At 43.1% G+C, this 25,300-nt stretch overlaps 1 protein-coding gene across 4 annotated transcripts in view; it reads left to right on the top strand.

Annotated features, from left to right (window-relative positions):
• Positions 1-25,300, top strand: part of VIT (vitrin) — a 1,808,828-nt gene that overhangs the window by 98,129 nt on the left and 1,685,399 nt on the right. The window contains exon 2 of one of the 4 annotated variants that reach the window (XM_078648824.1): positions 8,528-8,655. The exons of the other annotated variants lie outside the window; for them this stretch is intronic. The gene's annotated coding sequence lies outside the window, so the exon portion shown is untranslated. The remainder of the gene's footprint in view (positions 1-8,527; positions 8,656-25,300) is intronic. 4 annotated transcript variants of the gene reach the window in all.

Below are 25,300 nucleotides of genomic sequence, written 5' to 3'. Positions count from 1 at the left end.
GTGGCAGCAATATACCTAGAGATAAGGAAAGGTCTCATGACCATAGAAACCTGAACAAGATTGTCCCTCCCTATCAGGTTGGGGATGACATCCACAAATGGATAACTGTTTTGGAGAGGGCTTGCAAACAGCAGGTACCCCATAAAGAGTGCAGAGGGGTTGTGTTAGAAATAAATACATATATATTTGATATATACCTTGTGTGGTGTCCTTTCATTTGGTATTCAAGGGATTATAATTGGTAAAACAGCTTGCTTCACATGCTCTCTGAAGTCTTAGCCTAGGACTGCTGGTCCATGCTACCACTAGGATAGCTTGTCTATAAGGTTGACTTTACAACCACCATCAATAAGGATCGTTTAGACTGGTGCAAGGTGCCCACTAGGATAGTGGACATCATATGCCAGGCTAACTTCTCACACAGAGGATGAAATTTAAATTGATTTTTATCAATGTATTTTTAAAATTGTACTTTTATGGTTTTTGTACTTACATGAAAACCGAATAAAGAATTGAATTGACTATTGACAATCCCAATTAACATGTAACTATGTGGATATGAGGTTCAAAGTTAGGACATGCAGGCATTCGCACCTGGTATAGTACACATAGTTCATGTATGTACACTCAAGGGCCTGACATTACATATGGCAGAGGGTACAACTTATGTGCTAGCAGTCTAATATATTGTGTGTTGCCTTATACAGCCACGTTTTTCCAATTGCTACTGTGGAAATTTCAAATAGCAAGTACACAGGACAAACACCTAACACCATATTTTATCTGGAAGCCATGGACCTCCTTTATTAATTGTTGCTGTAGTGCTGCGCCGCAGAGCTTTCGCAGTGCTGCCCCATGGCAAAGAATCAAATAAGAACATGCAATATCTATCAATTATGGCACATTCCTGTTCTTTCCCCCTGCTCTGGTGCAGAATGGGCTGCCGTGCACCAAAGCAGGCACCTTTGCACCATGGTGCAAGGGTGCCTGCATTGCGGGGATAATTATTGTTGTGCAGTAGGGAAACTTTGCTGATCAAAACGATCACAAGAGCCTTTTTCCTCTCTCTATGTGTGCTGCTGAATACACATTAACTATTGTGACCTTGAAGTTGCACACATGCTTAGTCAAGTCAATTGCTGACCACACTTTGTTAATGTGCTGAGATACCTCTGAATGTCCAGATTGACATACAATATTCTGTGTGTGTGGGATGAACGTGTGCCATGATAACAATTATTCAAGATGATCCAAATGGTAATGGGTATCAGGTAAGGTATTGAAAGCCTTGTGGTTGTCATGTTGAATGTACTCTATATGACAACACACATTTCTCTTAAGATCTGTTAGCAACTGTCTACATCAGAGCTGCTGTAGCATGTCTGTTGATGGGTGTGGGCCATGTGTGACATATAAAAAATTACATGTGGCCAGACCAATATGTTTTTGGTCCACAATCTGTGTTCAGTAGTTATCTGGATTCATCATCTATAATGTGTTGACGTTGGGCAGCTCAGCAAAGAAACTTGCTGCTCTGCCCCGCATCAACACATTATAGATGAGGGCCAGCTAAATGTAGTCATCCATGGTCATATTGGACTAGGACCATCTTTGGTCTTCCAATTACTTGTGAGGTGCCACTATGCTGCCTAAAATGCTGATGCTTCTGGCATGTCTCCAAGCAAAGCATGTATGCAGAAATACTCTAACCAAACAAAGAGACGTTTTAAGGGATAGGTAAAGTGGGCTCTGGCCCACGGCCCCTGCGTTCAGGGGCCCCATGATAGAGCCAGCTCTGCTCTGCAGAGAGTCTTGCTCTGATAACCTTAAATAATTCCTAAACACATTGTTGCAAGTGGCATTTTCCTTTGATTTATTTTTAATCTGGGTAATGTGTGAGAGTCGATTACAGACATTTTGCAGACAAATGTTGTGTCTTTGTTTCATGCACCATCCACAAAAAAATAATTCTTTTTAGATCCAAACAGGATCTCAGATATGAGAAAATGGAGGATGTTACATCGATTAATTGTAGTGGTATGAGTGAGCTTCTACTGTGTTATAATATTGAAAACATACATCACCATCCTTGATTATAACTATCAACACATTTAGAATTTGAACCAGTGGGATCTGGCCAAAGAGGACGAGAGAGCTAAAGCTGGATCCTAAATTCAAAGCAGATCCTCTCAGGGACCCAAAAATTAGCCATGGAGCTGACAAGCTTGTGGAGATGCACCTGTGCACCTGTGAGAGGTACTGAGACCTGAATAGATTGTGGCAGCCTGCTCAGCAACCTCAAATAAAATTCATTTTTATCTATGACGTATGATATCCAGAAATACATGTCTACAGATTTACAGCACTAACCTGCACCAGTTTTGGTGGAATACTCCAGTGAAATTTGAAATAAGCATGTACCATGTACTGCATTGATCAGAATGCTATATGGCGAACTGTGCTGGGAGGTGAAGCAGTGTGCTTGCACCCCTTCCTGTTTGAAAAGGTTCCCTTGAGCCGTTGAGCTGACGAGATTGTGGAGATGCACCTGTGCGCCTGTGAGAGGTACTGAGACCTGAAAAGATTGTGGCAGCTTGCTCAGCAACCCCAAATAAAATTTGTTTTATCTGTACTGATGATGGATGATATCCAGAAGCACATGTCTACAGATTTACAGCACTAACCTGCACGAACTTTGGTGGAATACTCCAGTGAAATTTGAAGTACGCATGTACCATGAACTGCATTGACCAGAATGCTAAGGGGCAAACTATGCTGGGAGGTGAAGCAGTGTCCTCCCACCCCTTCCTGTTTGAAAAGGCTCCCTTGAGCCATTGAGCTGACGAGCTTGTGGAGATGCACCTGTGTGCCTGTGAGAGGTACTGAGACCTGAAAAGATTGTGGCAGGCTGCTCAGCAACCCCAAATAAAATGTGTTTTTATCTGTACAGATGACGGATGATATCCAGAAACACGTGTCTACAGATTTACAGCACTAACCTGCACCAACGTTGGCGGAATACTCCAGTGAAATTTGAAGTTAGCATGTACCATGAACTGCATTTACCAGAATGCTAAGGGGCGAACTATGCTGGGAGGTGAAGCAGTGTCCTCCCACCCCTTCCTGTTTGAGAAGGATCCCTGGAGCCATTGAGCTGACGAGCTTGTGGAGATACAACTGTGTGCCTGTGAGAGGTACTGAGACCTGAAAAGATGGTGGAAGCCTGCTCAGAAACCCCAAATAAAATGTGCTTTTATCTGTACTGATGACGGATGATATCCATAAACACATGTCTACAGATTTACAGCACTAACCTACACCAACTTTGATGGAATACTCCAGTGAAATCTGAAGTAAGCATGTACCATGAACTGCATTGACCAGAATGCTAAGGGGCGAACTGTGCTGGGAGGTGAAGCAGTGTGCTCCCACCCCTTCCTGTTTGAAAAGGCTCCCTGGAGCCATTGAGCTGACGAGATTGTGGAGATGCACCTGTGAGAGGTACTGAGACCTGAAAAGATTGTGGCAGCCTGCTCAGTAACCCCGAATAAAATTTGTTGTTTTCTGTTCTGATGACGGATGATATCCAGAAACATGTTTCTACACATTTACAACACTAACCTGCACCAACTTTGGTGGAATACTCCAGTGAAATTTGAAGTAAGCATGTACAATGAACTGCATTGACCAGAATGCTAAGGTGTGAACTGTGCTGGGAGGTGAAGCAGTGTGCTCCCACCCCTTCCTGTCCAAAAAGTATGTTTGACCCAGGGCCCCTAAAATCCTTAAGATGTACCTGACCAAACAGTTGTCAGTTTCAATAAGGTGACACTCACCAGTGGCATTAGGATTCTGGAAGCTGCCCACCTCTACATGTGTGTATGGCTGTGGACCACCTAAAAAACAAAAATATGGTAGATTGCTCAGTCAATGGTGTACATTTACACTGTAAACATGATTAGCAAAAAACCTTGAGGCATCTTTACAAGGGTATGGCAGAGAGACTCATAAAGTACAAAATGTTAACCCCATGCTCCTGCAAATTAATTTCCCTAGGAAGCACCGTCTTTCATCAGATATGTCACACACATGCTGTTACATTTACTCTGGTGATTAATTAAGCTGCCAGACATAAACACAGGCACCCTTGAACCATGATTCAAGTGTGAATGTGTTGCTGGGATGTTTGATTGTGTGCAGGAAGGGACACCTTCCAGCCCAAACTCAAACAATCCAGCTGAATTCCTTTTCAGATGTGTGCTGCAGAACGCAGCACACATGGGAAATGGAACAAACTGGGGGAAATGTAAACATTTTCCCTCGTTGCACCTCCCCAACCCCACCTCTGAGCTGGCGTTAGATTCTGACTTATTTTCAGGTTTACAACTTCACGTACATCTGAGAGTGTGTTAGGATTCATGATGTAATGATGTAATGATGTCTTGTAAAGCGCATGAATCACCCCACATGGGGTATCTCCGCGCTGTAGACCGCTGGGGAACCCGTCCTGGCTTTCCCTGTGAGAGGGTCCCTACTGGGTATCTCCAAGGTGAAACCAGGCATTCCCGGCGTATGTGGGGGGCCGTTGTGGAGATGAGGCAAGCTAATGCCCAGAGTTGCCGAGTGTGATCCCTGGTTAGAGTAGGCACCGAGGCGAGAATTATCGAGTCCGCTGACCCTGGTCCACGACCCTGCCGCGTCGGGAATTGAACCCTGGTCCCGGGCCGTCCTCTGCTTCCGGGTCTGCCGCCTCTAACCAGTGAGCCACACCACTCCGCCTTCATAGGTGTTGCATGTAAACACCCACTGCAACACACATGGAATGACCCTTTTACGCAGAGTTCTGTGTGAAAGAAGCACACATTGACAAGGCCAAGAAAAGCCCAATAAAGTAGCTTTACATGGCCTTTGAAAAATACCAGGCAATAATGTGCCACCGGAACGTCTAGAAAAAGTAAGTCCCTTATTTATGAAGGGCTTATGGCACCATTGCATCACCTTTTGTGAAGCTGCGGTAGCGTAAAAAATTTACAAGACTGTCCCATATTTACAAATTGATGCATCCAGGCAAATACGTCACTTTGTAAACCCTGGCGTTACATTATCCCTACATATGGTTTGATGTATGTAGGGTCGGCGTTCCCCCGTATAAAGGCTTGTACAAGTGGCGCAGTGAAAACTATGAGATTTCACTGCACCATTTCTAGGAGTTCACTGCGTCAAATCCTTACACTTGATTTATGGCAGGCGTAAGGACTGATGCTGGCCCTGTTACATGGGATTCACCCATGTGTAATGACACATTACTGGAGTTGTGTCTATTTTGCGACACACTCCAGCAATGTGTCATCACTGCACCACCAGATACCTTAGGATTCCTTACGGATCTGGTCAATCCTTGCGACATGGGGCCTCATTTATGAGACCCCTTGCAGCACCGGAACATAATTTGTTTGATGTTCCAGTGGTGCTATGTGTCCCGGCACATTTACAATGCCACGTAAAGCCACTTTGCGTGGATTTTCATGACCTTATCAATATGTGTAACAGCACACAATATGTAGATATATTTCTCCAACCCATAATGATCAATTTGCCCTCATACATAAAGGATACACGTCACATTTTGAACATAATGGGAGACATCAGATGGGACCCTGGCATGATACTGGTTACCCTTGACGTGGTGTCATTGTACACTAGCATTAAAAATGAATTGGGCCTTAAGGCACTTAGGGCCAGATGTAGGTAGCCTAATACCGGTCTGTAAAGGCCGAAATTACTGAATTTCGTCCGTTACCGACCGGTATTAGGCTTTTCAAATGAAGGTGGTATGATTGTAGGATTCGGTATTTTACCGAATCAGTAACTTAAGGAACCGGTAAATTACCGAATTCTTAACATACCGATTCAGTAAATTACCGAATCCGTAATGTAGGGGGCACTCAAATGAGTGCTTTTCCCATTTTAGGATTCGTTATTTACCACCAACTACAAGTTGGTGGTAAATATCGAAAACCCTAAAAGAAGCAATTTTTTGCAATTTAAAACAGTGCTATGTGGCAGACATACATGCCCTTAGGGCATGTATGTGTGCCACATGTGCACCCATGCACTATTGAGGGGTGCAACAGGGTGTCAAAGTGACACCCTGCCACCCTTCAATGTGTTCCCCCTTTTACCGAATCGGTATTTACCGATTCGGTAATTCACATTCATTCCTATGGGCCTGGAGGCCCATAGGAATGAATGGGAATTACCGAAACGGTAAATAACGATTCGGTAATACTTACTGAATTTTTACCTACATTGCATTTACCGATTCTAAAATACCAAATCTGTAAAATTCGGTATTTTGGAATCAGTAAATGTAGTTTACCTACATCTGGCTCTTAATTATTTCTTATCAAGGAAACTAGCGACTCAATGGGAACACACACAGATGGTACTAGCGATGTCAGAACTGATTCTATCAAATAACTTCTTTTTGTTTAATGGGGAATGGTTTAAACATACTCAGTGTGTAGTCATGGGCTCCAATTTTACCCCAGCATAATCTAACATCTTCATGGGCTGGATGGAAGAGGTATTTATTTGGAGCCCAAGGGCAAGCCGTTCGAATGAACATATCCTGTACTGGGGGAGGTTCATCGACGACTGCCTAATGATCTGGACAGGCCCTGAACAACTACTAAATGAGTTCTTTGACTACTTAAATGAGAATAACATGAACATAAGATTCACCACTAACCATAGCTCGACCAAAATAGTCTTCCTGGATGTGGAATTGTACACGAAGGAAGACAAAATCTTGAGTAGGATGTATCGGAAACCGACCTCTTGCAATGCAGTTTTGCATGCTAAGAGTGCACACACAAGACACCATATTAGAGCTATCCTATTCGGGGAGATGATCAGGGCAAGCAGAAATTGCAGCGAGAATCAACACTTTATGGACTGTCTTAAAGACATGGAAGGGAGATTCCTCCGTAGAGTATACTGTAAACGAGATGTTCATGCAGCTAAACAGAAAGCGATGAGCACAAATCGTATATCCACCTTAAAACCAGAAAAAAGAAATACTGCAAATACCCAACTAATTAGGGCTATTGCTAGCTATACCCCAACCAGCAAGGCCTTACGAGAGAGTATGAACAAGCATTGGCACATTCTAAAATTAGATAAGGCTTTAGAAGGCTATATTGGAGTGCAACCTCAGATCACATACCGCAGAGGGAGAATGCTATGGCACATTGTTAAGTCCTAGTTAGCCCATAAAGAAATCAGATACATGGCTAGACCAACACTCTAGGTGGTTCTTCAAATGTGGGCACTGTGGGGTTTGTAAATGTGCTAAGGATAAAACAAGGGACTTTCAGATGGAAAATGGTAAAAAGTATGACATACTTATGAATATCACCTGCAGTACCAAATATGTCATATATATAATTGAATGCAAATGTTGTAAAATATACGTAGGAAGCACGATACGAATGCTTAGAGAACGTATTGGGGAACCCCTGAGAACACTAAAACAGAATGACATCAGGTACCCAATAGCGGAACATGTACATAACTGCATAGCCCAAAATGAAAGCAAAAGCTTCAGGTTTTTTGGGAGTGAACATGTGAAAATTGATCCACGAGGAGATAACAGGGAACTTATGCTGCGGAGTTGTGAGGCAAGGTGGATTATGCATCTGAGAGCTGTAGAGAATGGCATAAACTTTGACCAAGAGCTTCATTACTTCCTAGGAGACTGAATTGATTAGGATACAAGGAGAATGACTCATTAACTTAACATGGAGTTCCAAAACAAGTTTCATTTGAAGACTGGTATGGAAATGGCTTATGAAATAAGTTATAGTAAAAATGACTACGGGGCAAATTGGTAATGTGATCACCCACCCCTTATGGGTAATGAACTGAGGCTTTCTTATGACTAATACTAACCCGAATTAAGCAAAGAATTATGTTTGGGGTCCATGATGGTTAACTAAGTAACATGGACTGATCTTGCACTGTTTTCTTATAGGGCTGCTCACATCACTTACGTGATACTACTAGCTTAAGATGGCGCATGAAATTTAAATTACTCTGAAGAAAGTCCGTCTATAGCTTTTTTCTTTTTCTTTTTTGCGATATACTTTATAGATGATAATATAATGTGCTCTTAAAGTTATAAACATTACATTGTCATTTGGGCATCACTAGGCTAATAACACCAGGACTTATGCAACTTTTATATATACGGTTGATATTGTTACTTACGCGACACTAGCTTAAGATGGCGCCGAAAATCGAATTACGGGGAAGGCGGTCCGTCTTTAGTGTTTGCAACTTTATTAGCGCAAACCTGGAAGACGGAGGTGCTGGCCTGTACATGGGCTGAACACGACCGAGAGGTTACAATACTTAAGATACAAGGTAAGGGACTAGACAAACTTCTCGGCACGCTTTAAAGTATTTGATGTGAGCAGAACTTAAGAATCTGTCTTGACCCCCCCTCCTCCGTTACTCTTAACAGGTGACCGAGGATATTGCTTCAAAGCGCTATTGACATATTCCGGACTGTGTAGTCCGTGACACGGCCTGATTTGGGTTTGACAAGAGAGGACAATTTATGGAATTAATGAGTATTTGGCTTTATTTAAGGTAAGAGGAAGTTTGGCTTTGTCGACATATAATTTGTGGTTGTGAACGCCTTTGGGCTTCAGGACACCTGATGATATTGGTCATACAATGTGTAGACATGGGGAAGCAACTAGACTAATCAGGACATCATTCTATTGCTCTGTTCTAGACCAAATTTGTCGTTTAAATTGATTGACACGTGGAAACCAATCACTAGATTTTGAAATGTTAACTACTTTATCAAGAAACTGTGAGGACGGAGATAACTAACGCTCAATAACCCCAGCGAGGTAGGATTATTTTGGAAACTCATGGCATGTTTAAGATAGGCAGATTTTCAAATAATGAAACCTTGCCTCACATACTCTGTTCAGTAACAAGAAATTCTCCTCTATCCCATCAGGCAATATACCTGAGAGAAGGCAAAGGTACCGGCATCATAATGATGCATGATTTATTTATTACTCACACATGGGTTACTTAAATATAATAACACTTTGGTCAATTTAGGTTTCAATAAAAGAATAAATGATCACGCTGTCACTATGAACTAGATGTTTAAGGATTACTTGGATGTTTTTGTATATTTCAGATTTATACTCAAGCTTTTGCGATGTATGTTAATATTTGGTAAAAAGAGAAGACTTTGACACTTTGCACTGTATATTTGACTAGTTTCTTTGCACTTGGTTGCAATTTTGTGGGCTCTATCAGCACAGATTCAAAGTGCTATTTTCTGTAAATTACAAATGTGCAATCTGTATTATTTCCAGCCCTGACGAAGCCGTAGGTTGACCCAACAACGGCGAAACCCGTTGGCACAAAGGGATTGGAGTGTGATGAAAATAAAGAAAAGAACTACAAGAGCCCTGCTGATAATCTTTGTGGATTTTTTGGGACATTTAGAAAACTGAGACTTTGAATTGTGCATGCGTGCTCCAAAAACTATTGTTTGAAGCTTTTCAATCTCTGATTGAGTTTAGGGAGGAAGGGTGTTCTCTTCCCAAATTTTGGATGCACCAGACTAATTTGCCTTGCAAAGGGATATCAAGTGATAATTACTATATGAGCGCCCATCCATCCCATACACCCAAAAGTTTTGTACATAATTTGTTTGATGTTCCAGTTGTGCTATGTGTCCTGGCACATTTACAAGGCCACGTAAAGCCACTATGCGTGGATTTTCATGGCCTTGTCGATACGTGTAACAGCATAAGCAGGCCACCCTGGATCAAAACGAATAACAGTGAAGTGTGGGAGATTCCCTTTTATAGGACAAAATTCCCTCACCCACACATAGGTGACATGCTTCATCATCGGGAACCTCCTCGCACTGCGATCCTGGTTGCAGTGCGGACTACAACCCCCTCAATGTGAGGGAGGAACTCAGGGATGCTTTAAGTGTTGTTAAAAAGAGGTATACTAAAACTTTTAGATGAGCATGGTGTGTAGGGAGTATGTGAGAGTAGTGAAAGTAAAGTTAATGTTAAAATGTAATTGTAACATCCAGGGGTCAGGATTAAAAAAAAGTGTATGAGCCATGACTGGAAAATGTAACCTTGCATGGTTCAATATGTTCAAAAGGTTGACATGTTCAGCCTGGGTGCCCTCCGCAGAGGTGGCATGGCTTTCTTCGGGTCCAAATGAAAGGGATGTGAGTGAATCTAGTCACCATGCCATTTCAGTCGGTGTCAAAAGGATACAAACAACTGATGGATTAATACATCAGTTGTGGTGGACTGCTGTTCAGCGTCGTTCCTATAAGCAAAAAATATTTTAATGAGAAGCATATAAAACATTTCCATAACACTCCTTAAGTGCTGTGCCACTGAATATAGAATTACAACATAATAATGTGGCTATGATAACAAGAAAATGCTCCAAAGCTTACCCGTCTAGTAGGGGGAGCTAGTGGCAAGTCATCCGCGGCGCACGCACTTGAGGTGGTTTCCAAAACCTACAATATTTAGAGAAAGGGCAAATGTTGCTGTAACTTACAGTCATAGGTGCATAGAACATGCAGTTTACTCCAAATGCTCAGCGTGATAAAAACATTATATATACATCCTATATACAGCCTAGTCGCAATAGGTCATGTGCAGAACTAGCAATGTTATAGTCCATAACAATTGAACACAGAGAAGAAGCATATGTAAGTAGAATATGTACAAGAAAATAGCACAGGTCAGCAATGAACTACCAGTGCTGGGCGCAAATAGAGAGGAACAACAGGAATGCCCCTTTCACGCAGAACACTGCGTAAAAGGGGCATTACATGGGTGTCACTATGGGTGTTCCCACACAACACCCATGGAATCTGACACACTCCAGGCTTATGAGAAATCGTAAATCTGGGAATGCGTTAGAAACTGATGCTACCCGAGGGGTTGCGTTAGGGAGGTGCACAGAGGAGATATGTTATTATTTCTCCTAGTTTTTCATTTTTCTATATGTGCTGGATTCTGCAGCACATATCGAAAGATGATTTTGCCTGAATCGTCTGATTTTGTGCAGGAAGGTGTCCTTCATGCACAAAATCAATCATCCCAGCATCGCAGGCACCCTTCCACCATGGTGCAAGGGGGCCTACGTTGGTGCACCACAGCCCATTGTGCGCCTGCACTGGGGAAAAGGACAGGAATGCACCATATAGCATAGAAATGGTGCATTTCTTCTCTTTTCTTTTGACGTAGGGCAGTGCAGCAAGCTTCTTGCGGTGCTGCCCTACGTCAAAACCTCATAAATAAGGCCCATGGAGTGCCATACTGTAAATACAGTGCATCCAAAGTGTCGGAAGGAGGGCGCAATGAAAAGTGTCACTTTGCGGTTTTCAACCAGCAATGCATCACTTTTCATAAATGAGGCCCTAAGTTCCAGCTGTGTATGGGGCCTCATAAATGAGGCCATTATATGTGTGCCTCTACTGCACTGCAGTAGTGGTCCAGGAGATCCTGCCCACGGTTCACTATGTCTGCCTAGTGATGTTTGTATTGGCGCAGGTTCCTCTCCACACGAAAGATCCACCAAATCTGGTACCACAACTTCTCCCAACTGTACTACCTCTCCTGTGTTGGGTACCCCCGGAGTACCCTGCCTCCACTCCCAATTGTGTTGGGGAGATAGCGGACGATGAGCCACAGTATGCCTCCAAATTCCAGCTCAGTCAGGTTCCTGGACCTGCCCGACATCTCTCCAAAACACTAACTACACCCTAAAAACTAAATCTAAACACTATAAAAAAGACTATACCTTTCCACTATAACTAATACCTAATACCCATATGATGACAAAGGGCCCTTTATAAACAACACAAAACTTCACAATACACAACTACACAACCATTTAGATCCATCGATTTTTTACACTGCCCCAGATTTACGTGAAATAGTGAATCTGAGGCAACACTATAATCTTACGCCTCTCCAGGGGAGGCATGAGGGAGTCACAATGATGAGAAATATCTTTATTTATTTCTCCTCATTTTTCATTATTCAATGTGTGCTGCATTCTACAGCACACATAGAAAGATGGAAACGCCTCTTGTGATTTTTTCTGTGCATGAAGGTTTCCCTTCTGCACAAAAATAATCATCCCCGCAACACAGGCCTCCTTGCACCATAGTGCAAAGGTGCCTGCGTTGGCACACAGCACACCATGGTGTGCCAGCACAAGGGAAAAGGACAGGAATGCACTGTATCTGATAGATACAGCAAAACCCTGCCCTTTTATTTTGCCATGGGGCAGCTCTGCAGGAAGGCCTGCAGCGCTGGCTTACTGCCAAAACTCTTAAATGATGCCTTTCAGTTTGTTTTCCACACACATGTACCATGATACATGAGGCATATGATTACCAGACACCTCATACTTCAGTTCCTATGTGTGTCACCAGGCACTACAATGGGCATGATGTGATCCTTTCCTACATGTTAGGGGTTGTGTTAGGTGTTACTATTTATTTATTTATTTGCAGAGTTTTATATAGCGCTGGCTAGACCCGGAGGTATCAGAACGCTTTACAAGAGGATCAGCAAGTTTCAGGTTACAAAATGACATCAGTTACAGGAGCCAAGTATAAACATATGTATAATAATTATTAAACTGCTCGCACGTGTTCTGATCAGTAGCAAAGTCTCTATAAACACCCCCTCCCTTAAGCTTTATGTGAATAACCCATGACAAAACATGTGAAATAAGTGCTGCCATCCTTGCATATTCAGTTTTCAACACCGTTTCTGTTGTTTAGGCACTTTTTTGTGCACATGCTATAATACCAATGTACAAAGAAATGGTCTGTTAGAAATAAAATGAAGAGCTGGATCGTGAACAGCCGGTAAAAGGACTCAGGAGTATGCATGCACACTGTAAAAGTGTCAGGAGTGAGTTGTTTTTTTTAACCCCTTCTTCCATTAAAAAAACTGTACAGGTTCGAGAAGCACTGTGTCAAATCTTAAGTTACATTAACTACTAAGTTATACTGGATTCCCATTGCAGGAACTAAATCCAATAAAATAAAATACTAGGGCAGGTGACCTAACATCCAACATGGGGCATCTTGAAATCTGGGGCTACCTCTTACTAACTCTTAGAACAGAGCTTACCCACAAGTAGGCCATTGCCATACTGGCCATTCTTTTTTTTTCATAACATATTTTATTGGGATTTAATACAATGCAAACCCGGAACATCCGGCAAGGTAAAACATTTACCTCGGGTAAACAGCTGTATGTGTTCCATTCATTTGCCCAATGGACCCGATTGTATTTGAGCTGATATGCGTCGCAGAGGGCAATGAACATCGTGAACAGCCGGTAAGAGGACTCAGGAGTATGCATGCACACTGTAAAAGTATCAGGAGTGAGTTGTTTGTTTTAACCCCTTCTTCCATTAAAAAAAACTGTACAGGTTCGAGAAGCACTGTGTCAAATCTTAAGTTACATTAACTACTAAGTTATACTGGATTCCCATTGCAGGAACTAAATCCAATAAAATAAAATACTAGGGCAGGTGACCTAACATCCAACACGGGGTATCTTGAAATCTGGGGCTACCTCTTACTAACTCTTAGAACAGAGCTTACCCACAAGTAGGCCATTGCCATACTGGCCATTCTTTTTTTTCATAACATATTTTATTGGGATTTAATACAATGCAAACCCGGAATATCCGGCAAGGTAAAACATTTACCTCGGGTAAACAACTGTATGTATTCCATTCATTTGCCCAATGGACCCGATTGTATTTGAGCTGATATGCGTCGCAGAGGGCAATGAACAAAAAAGAATAAGGGTAAACCACATTGAAACACAATCTACTGTAAAACTATATGCATCTGTGCATCCGGCAGTCCCTCCCGAGCCCACCCACCACCCTCAGTACCAATGTGTCATTTTAAGCCCTGTATCTGCTGATATTTGTTCCTATGGCAATATCATATTGTCCAAGCTTTTTTTTTCGTTGCAGAGATTGTTAGATGATTACAGTGGCTAGCCTATCGTTTCCAGATTTTAGTATGTTTCTGGGGGCATGCTTTAAATACTGGAATTTCCAATCCCATAGTGAAATTCATGCCTCGCACCAGGTTACGACACAAGGTGGTGTATCTGATTCACTGTCTTGCTATGTCTCGCTTAGCTAGAGTGAGCCCTAGGAACAACAGGTGCTGCTTATATGTGTTCCCACACATTCCCTCTGTTCAGTGTAGCAGTGTAAACTTTGGGGATCTAGGTAAATCCCACACCAGTACTTCTGCTAGGCAATCCAGCACACCGCGCCAAAAGCATACCAGTGCTGTGCAGGACCATGTCCTATGCAAGAATGAGCCTTCGTCCCATTTGCAACGGAGACATTGTGGGGATGTGATGAGCCCGGCCTTCCACAACTTAAGCTGTGTGTAATATACCCTATCGAGATATTCAAATTGTATGAGGGTGGGTGGATATTGCTGTCCTCTTGGTGGTTTTGGCACTTCCGCCCAGTCATCTCCATTTATAGAGGGCCTCATTAGGATGACGGGCGGACTTTTCCCGCCCGTCATCCCATCGTAAATCGGGACCGCCCGCCATCAGGGCGGGGGTCCCGGGGGTGCTATTAGGATGTGCCCGCCACAGTGGCGGGCACATCCTGTATTTTCAGCATTGTGGCGGGCGGTGCTCTCTGCACCGCCCGCCACAATGCTGAAAATGCACTTTCAAATTGTCATTTTCAAAGCGGCAGGTACCGCGCGATGCCTGCCGCTTTGTAAATGACAATGAAGGGGGGTACCACAGGTGCCCCTCATGTGCACCCCCCACCTGTACTTCACTCTGGGGGCCCGCATGGGGCCCCCAGAGTGAAGACCGCATGCCTCGCCGCCACGGAAAGGCACTGAAAACAGACATTATAATATGGCTTGCGGTGTCTGTTAGACACCGCCACCATATTATTCCTTTTCCGCCCCGGCCGCAAGGCGACCGGGGCGAAAAAGCGGCGGACGGTCTTTCCTTCCGCCGTGGTCCCCCCGCCATCCTAATATGGCGGGGGGGGGAATCTGGTGATGATATCGGGCGGATTGCCTCCGCCAGGCTGGCGGAGGCAATCCGCCCAATATCATAATGGACCCCTAAGTCGGTTGTCCACCTAGTTCATAGGGTGCCTAGGTTGCTAGTATTATTTGTCGTAAGAGACATATATATTCTCATGATCTTAAGGTCCCCCAAGTCCCCCATCAGTAGTTTGCCTTCTAGCTGCCTAAATTCAGGAATGTTGGTGACGCCATGGATGTATGTCGTATTTGTAGGTATTTATAAAATTGACTACGATGCAGCGAGAATTCTGCCTGAAGTTCTTGAAATACTTTAAGGATATGGCAGCATATTACATTTCCTACCGACGATATCCCTATTTGGTCCCATTGAATAAAACCTTGAAGGTCCGCCACCTGTGAGAGTAAACGGTTATGCCAAATCGGAGGTTCCTTAGTGATGCATCCCCACCACCCCATACGGGGAAGGGATTTTCGCCAAACAAAGAATACTACCCTAATCGCGTGTGGGTGTGTCATAGGAACTGTTCTATTGTAGAGCTATGTATACTGGGACTGATCTATACTGGCCATTCTTGAAGTGGTCATTAATGATGCTGTGCCGGAATAAGAATGCATTGTAAATGCATCCAGGGTATTTAGCCAGCATGTTCATGAAAAGGCCCGATGATCCAAAATGGCCTGTACAGTGATTTAGTGGGTGGGTTTCCGGTTCCTATACAGATGTGAGGTTGCTGCAGGAGGTATAAATTGCACATGTGTGCAATCCATGGCACCCCGCACATGTGGGGACCCAGCGATGTCATGGAGGTTTTACATTATCTCCATCTGCAGTTCCGGGGTGCTGGGGAAATGGAGGTAGCAGAGTGTCCGCCAGATGTTGGTGTCCAGGACAGAGGGAAACTACTGAGGAGACAGATGGCTGAGATATTCCAGCCACTTTGGCTACTGTTGTTTAGAAGGAGCCCGATGCCAGCATATGTAGCACAGCCATGAGCTTAGCCTGTGGAGGTGCGTTGATAGGTCTGTTAGCTGTGACCTCTTACCTTGGAGCAATTAGGTGTAGCAGGTCTACTATGGACTGCGGTCTATCAGAGTGCTCCTTTGGTGAAATATGAGTTCCTTTCTCCTGTATTGCCTCCGTGGGAGTGATGGAGGGAGAGGGGAGGGTGGTTGAGGTTGGGTGGATGGTGGTGTCATCTCTGTCTGACTCCTAGTCACAAAATTACTACCTCCATGCTGTAGTTCTAGTTGCATTACTATAATAGTTTTTATTGAGTGCGCTACTCACCCACTTTCAGTAGTTCTAGTTGCAGCACAATCCTGTCCAGATTCTCCTATATATATGTATGGATGCGCCATTCCCTTTGCATGTGTTTTGCAGTCACAGCAATTATGACATAAAAGCAACACAGTGCCACTTAAGCTGCGGCTCTGTCAGTTTTGCAAAATGTCATAAATATCCATACAACACTTTTACGCATGTATTTATGAGGGAATACCTACCTTGCATATTTGAGTAGTTATGTGGTGCAGTGTCTTCTTGACGCTGGGGTGAAAAAAGGGACGCATCCTCACAACTACACCACCTTGTAAATATAGAGTAGATTTTGCAACGCAAATGCGTCAAAAATTTGGATGCATTGGTGGCGCAACCACTTTAAAAATAAGCCCCATTGTTTAGTAACTTTGGTAAGTACAGCTACCAGAATCATTGCAGTAGCATTGATACAGTAACACAGGTGCCAGGATGGGCAAAGATATATTCCTTTATGATCTGCCCTAAATAGATGTAACCTAGCTTGCTCATTAGAAATAAATCCATCTCCTACTTGATGTATAAAAACAATAATAACATTATCTTTGGTCAGCGAATTTAGAGAGAAGACCATTGGGAGGGGTTTCCCCTTTTAATGCTGCTTGTATTGCCGCTCAAATGTCTGCATCAATCTTAGTTTGAAATCCAGCTACAACAGTTACCTCAATCAATCAAAAATAGCTTTATTCGATTGTTGAATAGCAATCATAAAAGCATACAATTAAAATATCCAAATTTCATTTCATATTATAAAATCACAAAATAGAACACATTAAAAACATATTCAATATTACAATATTAACTGATTCCAGATTACATATCATCTTCACTAAGCAAAAAGTGCAACTAAGTAAACATACTTTTCCTCCAATATACCACTTTTTTCAAGAAAGCTGTGGTTATTAGAACGCCTCTTTCGTTGTCTAAATATTGTAAACATATTAAGGTTGGGCGGCATTGACGTAGTCCCAACTGTTTTAAAAAAGGCACCAGTATCCCACGTCTAACAGTAACATACAATTTACAAAATAAAATAACATGTATCGTGGTTTGGGGAGACACATTATCACAGTGACGAGGCTGGAGTTCTCGCAACCAATCATTAGTAACAGGAAAACTAACTAGTCTATGAAAGATCCCCAGCCTGAAACGAGTTAAAAAAAATCTATCATAATTGCCGGGAACAAAAATTAAATAAGGTTGAATATTAAAAGTGGCTAGTAACATTTGATAATGCAGGACAGTTGGCTTTATGATCTCTGTTGACATACTTAAAGTATCCAGCAGTGCCAAGCCCTCTTTCCTCAGGTCCTCTATGCTTACTGCTGAGATAGTAAGAGGATTTAAAAAATACTCTGGTTTACCAAGATCCTTCCAAAATTTATACATGTAATTCAACCAGGGAATCCTCATTGCTCATTCCAGTTTCAAAATATCTGAGAGGATATCCCTATTCAATTTTGTTTCCTCTTTTGTCCAGAGCCTGTGCCATAATAGCACGGGCTCAAGCTAAATTAAATCAGTTATAAACGGAAAGCCTAATTCTGCATGGCAGATATAACCAGAGGTACTACTTGGGACAGCTAAAATATATTTTAAAAAGAAATTTTCGACTACCTGGATCGATGTAGAATCAGCAAACCCCCATACCCCGCTCCCATAAATAGCAGCAGATACACATTTTGCCTTATATATTTTAATTAATTCAATGGGTGGTCTTTTACCCAGTTTTTTGGCAAAAATGGTGAGGGCAGATGTAGAGCATAATATCGCCAATTTCTTTGCTGCTACAGCTTGGGCCCAAGAGTCATTCTGTGCGCACAGTATGCCCAAATAAGAAATTTGTTTAGTGGCCTCAAGCTTCTGTCCTGAAATAAAAATAGCTCTATTAGCCTTAAAACCCCTGCCACAGCGCATAATAAATGTTTTGGAGGAGTTTACCCTTAATCCAAGATCTTTCATGAAAAGGGTAAAACTATCCACAACGCGTTGTAGACCCACTTGAGTGCGTGACATCAACACGGCATCGTCTACAAATAAAAGAGCTGGAATTGAACGGCTTGATACATACAGGCTTTCTAGATTATCTCTGCACTATGCAACCTCCAACCCATTTATGTACAAATTAAAAAGGAATGGAGCCAGGACACATCCCTGCCTGACTCCACTCCTAATCGGGATTGCGGCGGTGCGTTCACCCTTCAGGCCATAGCGGACCCGAGCCGAGGCGTCACTATAAAAACGCTTAAGAAAATAAATAATATTTTCATCAACCCCTAAGTCTCCCAGCAATCTCCATAATTTAGAGTGGACCACGCAGTCAAATGCGGCCGAGAGGTCCACAAAAGCTAAAAACAAGTTTCCTTTCTTAGCCCTCGTGTATTTCCCCACCAGCAATGAAAGATTTAAGCTTTGCTCTACAGTTCCTAGACCGGCCTGAAATCCATATTGTAGATCAGATAAGATGGAATTTTCGTCAGCCCAATCCAGGAGACGTTCCAAAATAATCCGCCCAGCTACCTTTGTAAAAGAATCCAACAAGGAGATCAGTCTATAACATTCCGGGTCATGTCTATCCTCCTTTTTGAAGATAGGCACGATAGTGGACTCCACCCAGGTAGATAAAAAAACAGTATTGCAGCTTGCATTAAGCACCTGGATCAGAAGAGGCCCCCACAGAGGGACACTTGCCTTAAATATATCTATGGGGACACCGTCTGGGCCAGGAGCCTTACCACCCTGGCTGGCATGAAGGGCACTTTCAACTTCCTCCAAAGTAAACACAAGGTCCCTTGATTTAAGAAGATAGTTGGTGGGGCAAGGAGCAATTGAAGGTTCATCTCCCTCATACACCTGTGTAAAATGCTTAATCCAATCTGTTTCTGGGATAGCTATCTCGATTTTGGGACCAGTCTCCTCGACTAAAAAGGGAGTTCTAATAACCTTCCAGAAGCCTGCACTATCGTTATTTACTGAGGCTAAGTGCAAGGCCTCCCAAGCCTCTTGTTTTATCGTGTTCTTCCTGTCTCTGACCGCTAATTTATATACATTCCTTAGTCTCCTCACCTCAGAGGTACTTCTTGGGTTTTTGTGTAGTTCTTTCTTTAGAAGTGCGTAAGCTTGAGTGCATCTGGAGTCAAACCATCCTCTCTGAATTCTATTACTTTTATGTTGCCTAATAAGGGAATTCCTTATTGTGTTTGTAATTGTTAAAAAAGAGGGTAAAAGAGTTACAGGTGCGGTATCTTCACTCAGGCAAATCACAAACTCTGGCATACATTTACTAATTACTAGTTTAAGTATTTCCGATTGATCAACCATGGCCCATCGTAAGGAATAACCATTAGTACTAGCAATAGATAAGTTCTCTAGAACTCGATCTCTTTTATTAATCCTTATAGTATTCTTCGTTGGCAGTATGACTGCCAGGCAAAGAGGAAAATGATCACTGAGTGAGTTATCAGAGACATTGAAAGAACAGATTCTATGAGCATTATTACTAGTAGCAAGAACATAGTCAATAGTAGAGCAACAACCCCTACCATTGAATGTTGGAGGGAAGGGGGATGGCAGTGCACATAATTCATTTACAAAACCAAGATCATAACTATTAAGTAATTCATTTAATTGTTCACCCAAAGCAGTATGACTAAAATGAGAGGGACACGTACCCTCTTCCCACAATGCTCTGCATCGGTTGTCTTCTGCATTTCTACATAATGTACAGTTAAAATCCCCTGCCAAAAGAATCATCATATCTTTCCTTTTACTTTTAGCAAGGCAAGTCAATGCTTGAGACATATTCTTAATAACATTCCATACTGCTCCTAAAGGGATAATATTATAAAAGTTGACCAAGACAATAGAAGAAACAGAGTCCAAATCAATCACAAGAAGTTGGTAATAGACATCTTTGACAGGCTCTGTAATTTGTTTTAGATTCAAGTTGTTAGAAAGATATACACACAGCCCCCCTTTGCTCTCCCACTCACACCCTCAACTGCCGGGGTATGATACGTCCTATACCCATTTAAATGGACCACTTCCTTGGTCCAGGTCTCCTGGAAAAAAAGCAACTCTTGGTGTTGAATAAAATATCACCATAGTGGGTTATTTATTTTTGATTTAATTCCAGCGATGTTCCAGGACACAATGTGGCATAATGAAGATTCAACGGTAGTTGGGGCAGAAACAGGAGTATTAACGCCTTCCAATAAGGTCATGTTACTTTGCACTATCTGGAAAGAGGCTTCAGGGACAGCCTGCTCATTAATTGGACTCTCAATCCCAAAGGTTCTAGGCCCATCCACCCTCTCACTCACTGGATCCCCCAGGGCCCTATTTAAACAGCTATACAAGGGGAGCTCTAATACAAGACCCCTAAGCTTCTCCTTAGTATCCAGCTGTGGGGCTCTGTTCCTGCTAATCAAAGGTCCTATGACTTGCACAGTCCTTTTAACAGTAGGACTTATTCCCTCGCCCATGAACGGGGTCTGATTAAGAGCATTTTTATGTCGACCTATTTCTCTGGTTAACTTTACACACGTCTCGGGGTGCAGTCAGTCATTAGTTTCCAAACCACTCAAAGCCTCAAAGTTGTTGGATGGTGGTATACGATATCTTGATTGTCTGAAACCCAGATAATTTTCAGCTAAACGCTGAGGGCCTGCGTTCATTGCAGGTTCCAAGGGGCGATAAAAAAAGGCTAGAGGAAGGATATTAATGTCATGAACATTGACAGGCCCGTTAAAACCCCTCTCAATGATAGTGCGCACCAAGTGTGGAGCCCTAAAGGTTAAAACAACACAATCTCCATTTAAGGATTTAGGGATGTACCAACCCAGCTAATCCTTCTGGCCATTTTAAAATCAGAGAAGAGAGAGGTTTTAAACCCTGTCCTATTGGTAAGGAAATGAAGAGACTTGTTCCTTAGCGTTGACCAGTGTTCGAAAACATTAGGAGGTAAAACTGGGACATTAACCAAGACAACCGTATACAGTGTGGCTTCTGGTGGTAAGTTTAGATTTAATGAAGGATTGTATGAAATATACCTTTGGCCTTGATGGTTTCTACCATTTTTGCGTGCGTCAATACCTCCCCTGTTTAACCCTCTTGTGTTTGTTTCACTGGTTCCGTTTTTTATACGGGCTCTTCGATTGACCAGCATTTGCATGGTTTGAGATCAAACTCCTGGGATTTTCTATCATTTTACAAGGGGATGGGTATACTGGTACATTGGTAGGAACCGCCTGTGCAGTTTGACAGATGTTATACACCATCTCCTCCATTTTCGCTAAACGGGCTTCAATAGTAGTCATTTTTAGGTGAATAGGTTCTAAGAGAGTCGACATCAATGTCTCCAGTCTGCCCCAAAAGTTCTCATCCTCTTCAGGTTTACCTGAGTTATTTCGTTCAAAGTTGCTAGCTACTTGCCCCTTTAGTTTGCCTACATCTGTAGCCCTTTTCCCTTTCCTTCCTGGAGGATTAATAGCAGTTTTACGTTCTTTTGTATTATTTTTACCCTTCCCTTTAAGGGAAGTTGTGAGAAGTTCCTCACTATATGTAGGATTGCGTTTGCATTTAGCCTTTTGTCCTCTAGTTATTACATGCAAACCTGTGGTGTTATGTCAAGATGATGGTAATAAAACAGTGTTCATGGGGGAATCTGGTCCGACTTGTCCTGGAGTACCAGTGAGTAAAGAGGGGATCTAATCATTACCTATCACATTCGATGCCGATATCGTAGGGGTCAGAGAGAGTCTACTGGGAGGCAGGGGAGGTTCAAGGGACAGTCTTCGCGGTTGTACGACATTACAACGCATGGTTTTACCACGCATGCCTTTACATCGCAGTTTTTATAACGCATGCTGTTACAACGCATAGTGTTAAGGGGTGCTGGATTGAGAATAGTTTAATTTACTATTCCAACTCCAATCCCCGTGGATAGTAGGGAAGGTGTTGGATAGTAAATTAAATCTATTCCCTATCCTAGAGCGCCCCCCAGCGCTATGCGTTGTAATGACATGCGTTGTAACAGTTGCGTCATTAAGGCACTGCGTGGTAAAAGTTGCGTTGTAAAGGATGTTTACCGTCTTCGCTCAGTGAGATAGATTTCGTGGATAAGGACAGATTCTGCTCTTAGCAAAAAGGCATCTAAGGTCCCTGCCACGGACCTGCCTTTAAGAGTATTGCCCTTGCTCATACTTAAACCAGTAGAGGAAAAGACAACAACCAGCAAGAGAATATTAGTAAGTTATACAATACCACAAAAGCTTATACAGGATACTCAGTCCAGAGTCTTAGAGGGATAGTCCAGCCCAGCCTCTCCTCTCGCGGGACCGCGCTGCCTTCTGGATGTTGAAGTTGGCAGCGCGCGGTCCGCGACTTCTGAGGGGGAGAGGCCACAAGCAGCAAAGGACCCAGCAAAGATTTGGCGACAAACAGAGTCCCCCACAGGCAGAGACCTCCTCTAAGGCAGCGCAGACCAGGAAAAATGCAGGCAAGTAGGTGTACACTGCTGTCTTTGCAGCTACATCTGCTGTACCGTTCAGTTTAGTGTGAATTCCTTCACTTTTATGGTCCGCTATGTGCTGTACATAGACCAAAGAAAGCTTGTCCAGTTAAATAGCCAATTTGCCTTAAAATTGTTTACTTTTTATCATCTCCCCTTTGAAACTATAAACAATGTAGGTGCCAATGTGGTAAATATGTGTTATATCCTTGTACACAAAATGCTGAATCCAACATAACAAGTGTAGGAATTGAGGATCAGCTTTCTGAAGGGCAAGTGGTTTATATCCGTAGCATTTACAGAAGTGGCCTACTACACTTAATTGAGGTGTACAGCATGCACATTACTAGCTTTTGTTGCTGCTTTCAGTGTAGGCATGGGATGAAACTATAGTTTACCAGCCAGGACAGAAAGTGTGGGTGTTGGAGCCTGTGGCCCCAGCAGCTCTCCAAGACATGTGGAGTGGACCCCACACTATTGTTGAACAAAAGGGAGAGTTTACCTATTTGGTAGATCTTGGAACTCCCAGGAGCCCCCATAGGTTCCTTCATGTCAACAGATTGAAACCATATGTTGACAGGGCAGACATGGGCTTACTCATGGCTACGGATGAAGGACAGGAGGAAGAGAGTGACCCTCTCCCAGATCTGGTCTCTCAGAACCCTGATGATGGGTCGGTTGAAGGAGTAGCCTTGGCAGGCAGCCTCACTGATCAGCAGCAAACTGATTGCAGACAAGTTCTAAATCAGTTTAGACATATGTTTTCACTGACTCCATGTCAGACTACCTGGTATACTCATGAAGTGGACACTGGAGACAGTCTGCCTGTTAAAAATAAGATTTACAGGCAACCTGAGCATGTCAGGGACGGTATCAGGACTGAAGTCCAGAAAATGTTGGATTTGGGAGTGATTGAACCCTTAGATAGCCCCTGGGCTAGTCCAGTAGTCTTGGTACCAAAACCGCACACCCAGGGTGGTAAGAGAGAGATGCGATTTGGTGTTGACTACAGAGGTCTCAATGCAGTCACTAGGACTGATGCCCATCCAATACTCAGAGCAGATGAGCTCATAGATATGTTGGCCTCTGCCACATTTCTGAGCACATTTGATCTAACAGCTGGCTACTGGCAGATCAGACTAGCTGATGAGGCAAAGCCAAAGACAGCATTTTCAACCCCTAGTGGACATTATCAATTTGTGGTAATGCCCCTTGGTCTGTAGAATGCACCTGCCACATTTCAAAGGTTGGTGAACCAAGTCCTCTCAGGCCTGGATGACTACTGTGCAGCTTATCTGGATGATATTACTGTCTTTAGCTCCACTTGGGAAGATCACCTGATCCACCTGAAAAATGTTTTGGAGGCCCTGCAAAAAGCAGGCCTAACTATCAAGGCTACCAAGTGCCAGATAGGGCAGAGTCAGATTGTATACCTGGGCCACCTTATAGGTCGAGTTCAGGTTCAACCATTGGAGAGCAAGATACAGACCATAAAGGACTGAACTGCTCCCACCACCCAGACACAGGTCAGAGCTTTCTTGGGCCTGACTGGGTATTAAAGGAAATTTGTCAAGGGGTTTGGGTCCATAGTGACACCCCTTAATGACTTAACTTCCAAGAAAATGCCAAAGAAAGTTCAGTGGACAGTAAGCTGTCAAACGGCATTTGATGACCTGAAGCAGGCCATGTACACTGCACCTATTCTGCAAAATCCAGACTACTCCAAGGAATTCATTGTTCAAACAGATGCTTTTGAGTTGGGAGTGGGGGCTGTGCTTTCACAATTGAATAAAGATGGTCAAGACCAGCCAGTAGCTTTTATTAGCAGAAGGCTGACCCCTAGAGAGAAACGTTGGTCAGCTATTGAGAGGGAGGCCTTTGCTGTGGTTTGGGCCCTAAAGAAGTCGAGACCATACTTGTTTGGCACTCACTTCAAGATTCAGACAGACCATAAGCCCCTCTTGTGGCTAAATCAGATGAAGGGTGAAAATCCCAAACTGCTTAGGTGGTGGTCCATTTCCCTACAGGGGATGGACTTTATAGTGGAACATAGACCTGGAACTGACTATGCCAATGCAGATGGACTCTCCAGATATTTCCACTTAAAACATGAAGACTCAACTGGTCAAGGTTAGTTTAATGTCCCTGCGTTGGGGGGGGGGGGTTGTGTAGGAGAGTAGGGTCTGCTTCCTATGGTCACCCCCACTTTTTGCTGTGATTTTCTGGTTTTTCGACTTTAGATTGGCTGTGGCCCTGCTAATCAGGCCCAAACCTAGCTGTTCTCTCTCTAAATTGATACCATGTACTTTAGGTACAT

This window comes from Lissotriton helveticus, chromosome 6 (genome assembly GCF_964261635.1).
Source record: "Lissotriton helveticus chromosome 6, aLisHel1.1, whole genome shotgun sequence".
NCBI classification, from domain to species: Eukaryota; Metazoa; Chordata; class Amphibia; order Caudata; family Salamandridae; genus Lissotriton; species Lissotriton helveticus.
The sequence above is the reverse complement of the archived record's forward strand: the minus strand, read 5'-3'. Positions and strand labels throughout refer to the sequence as shown.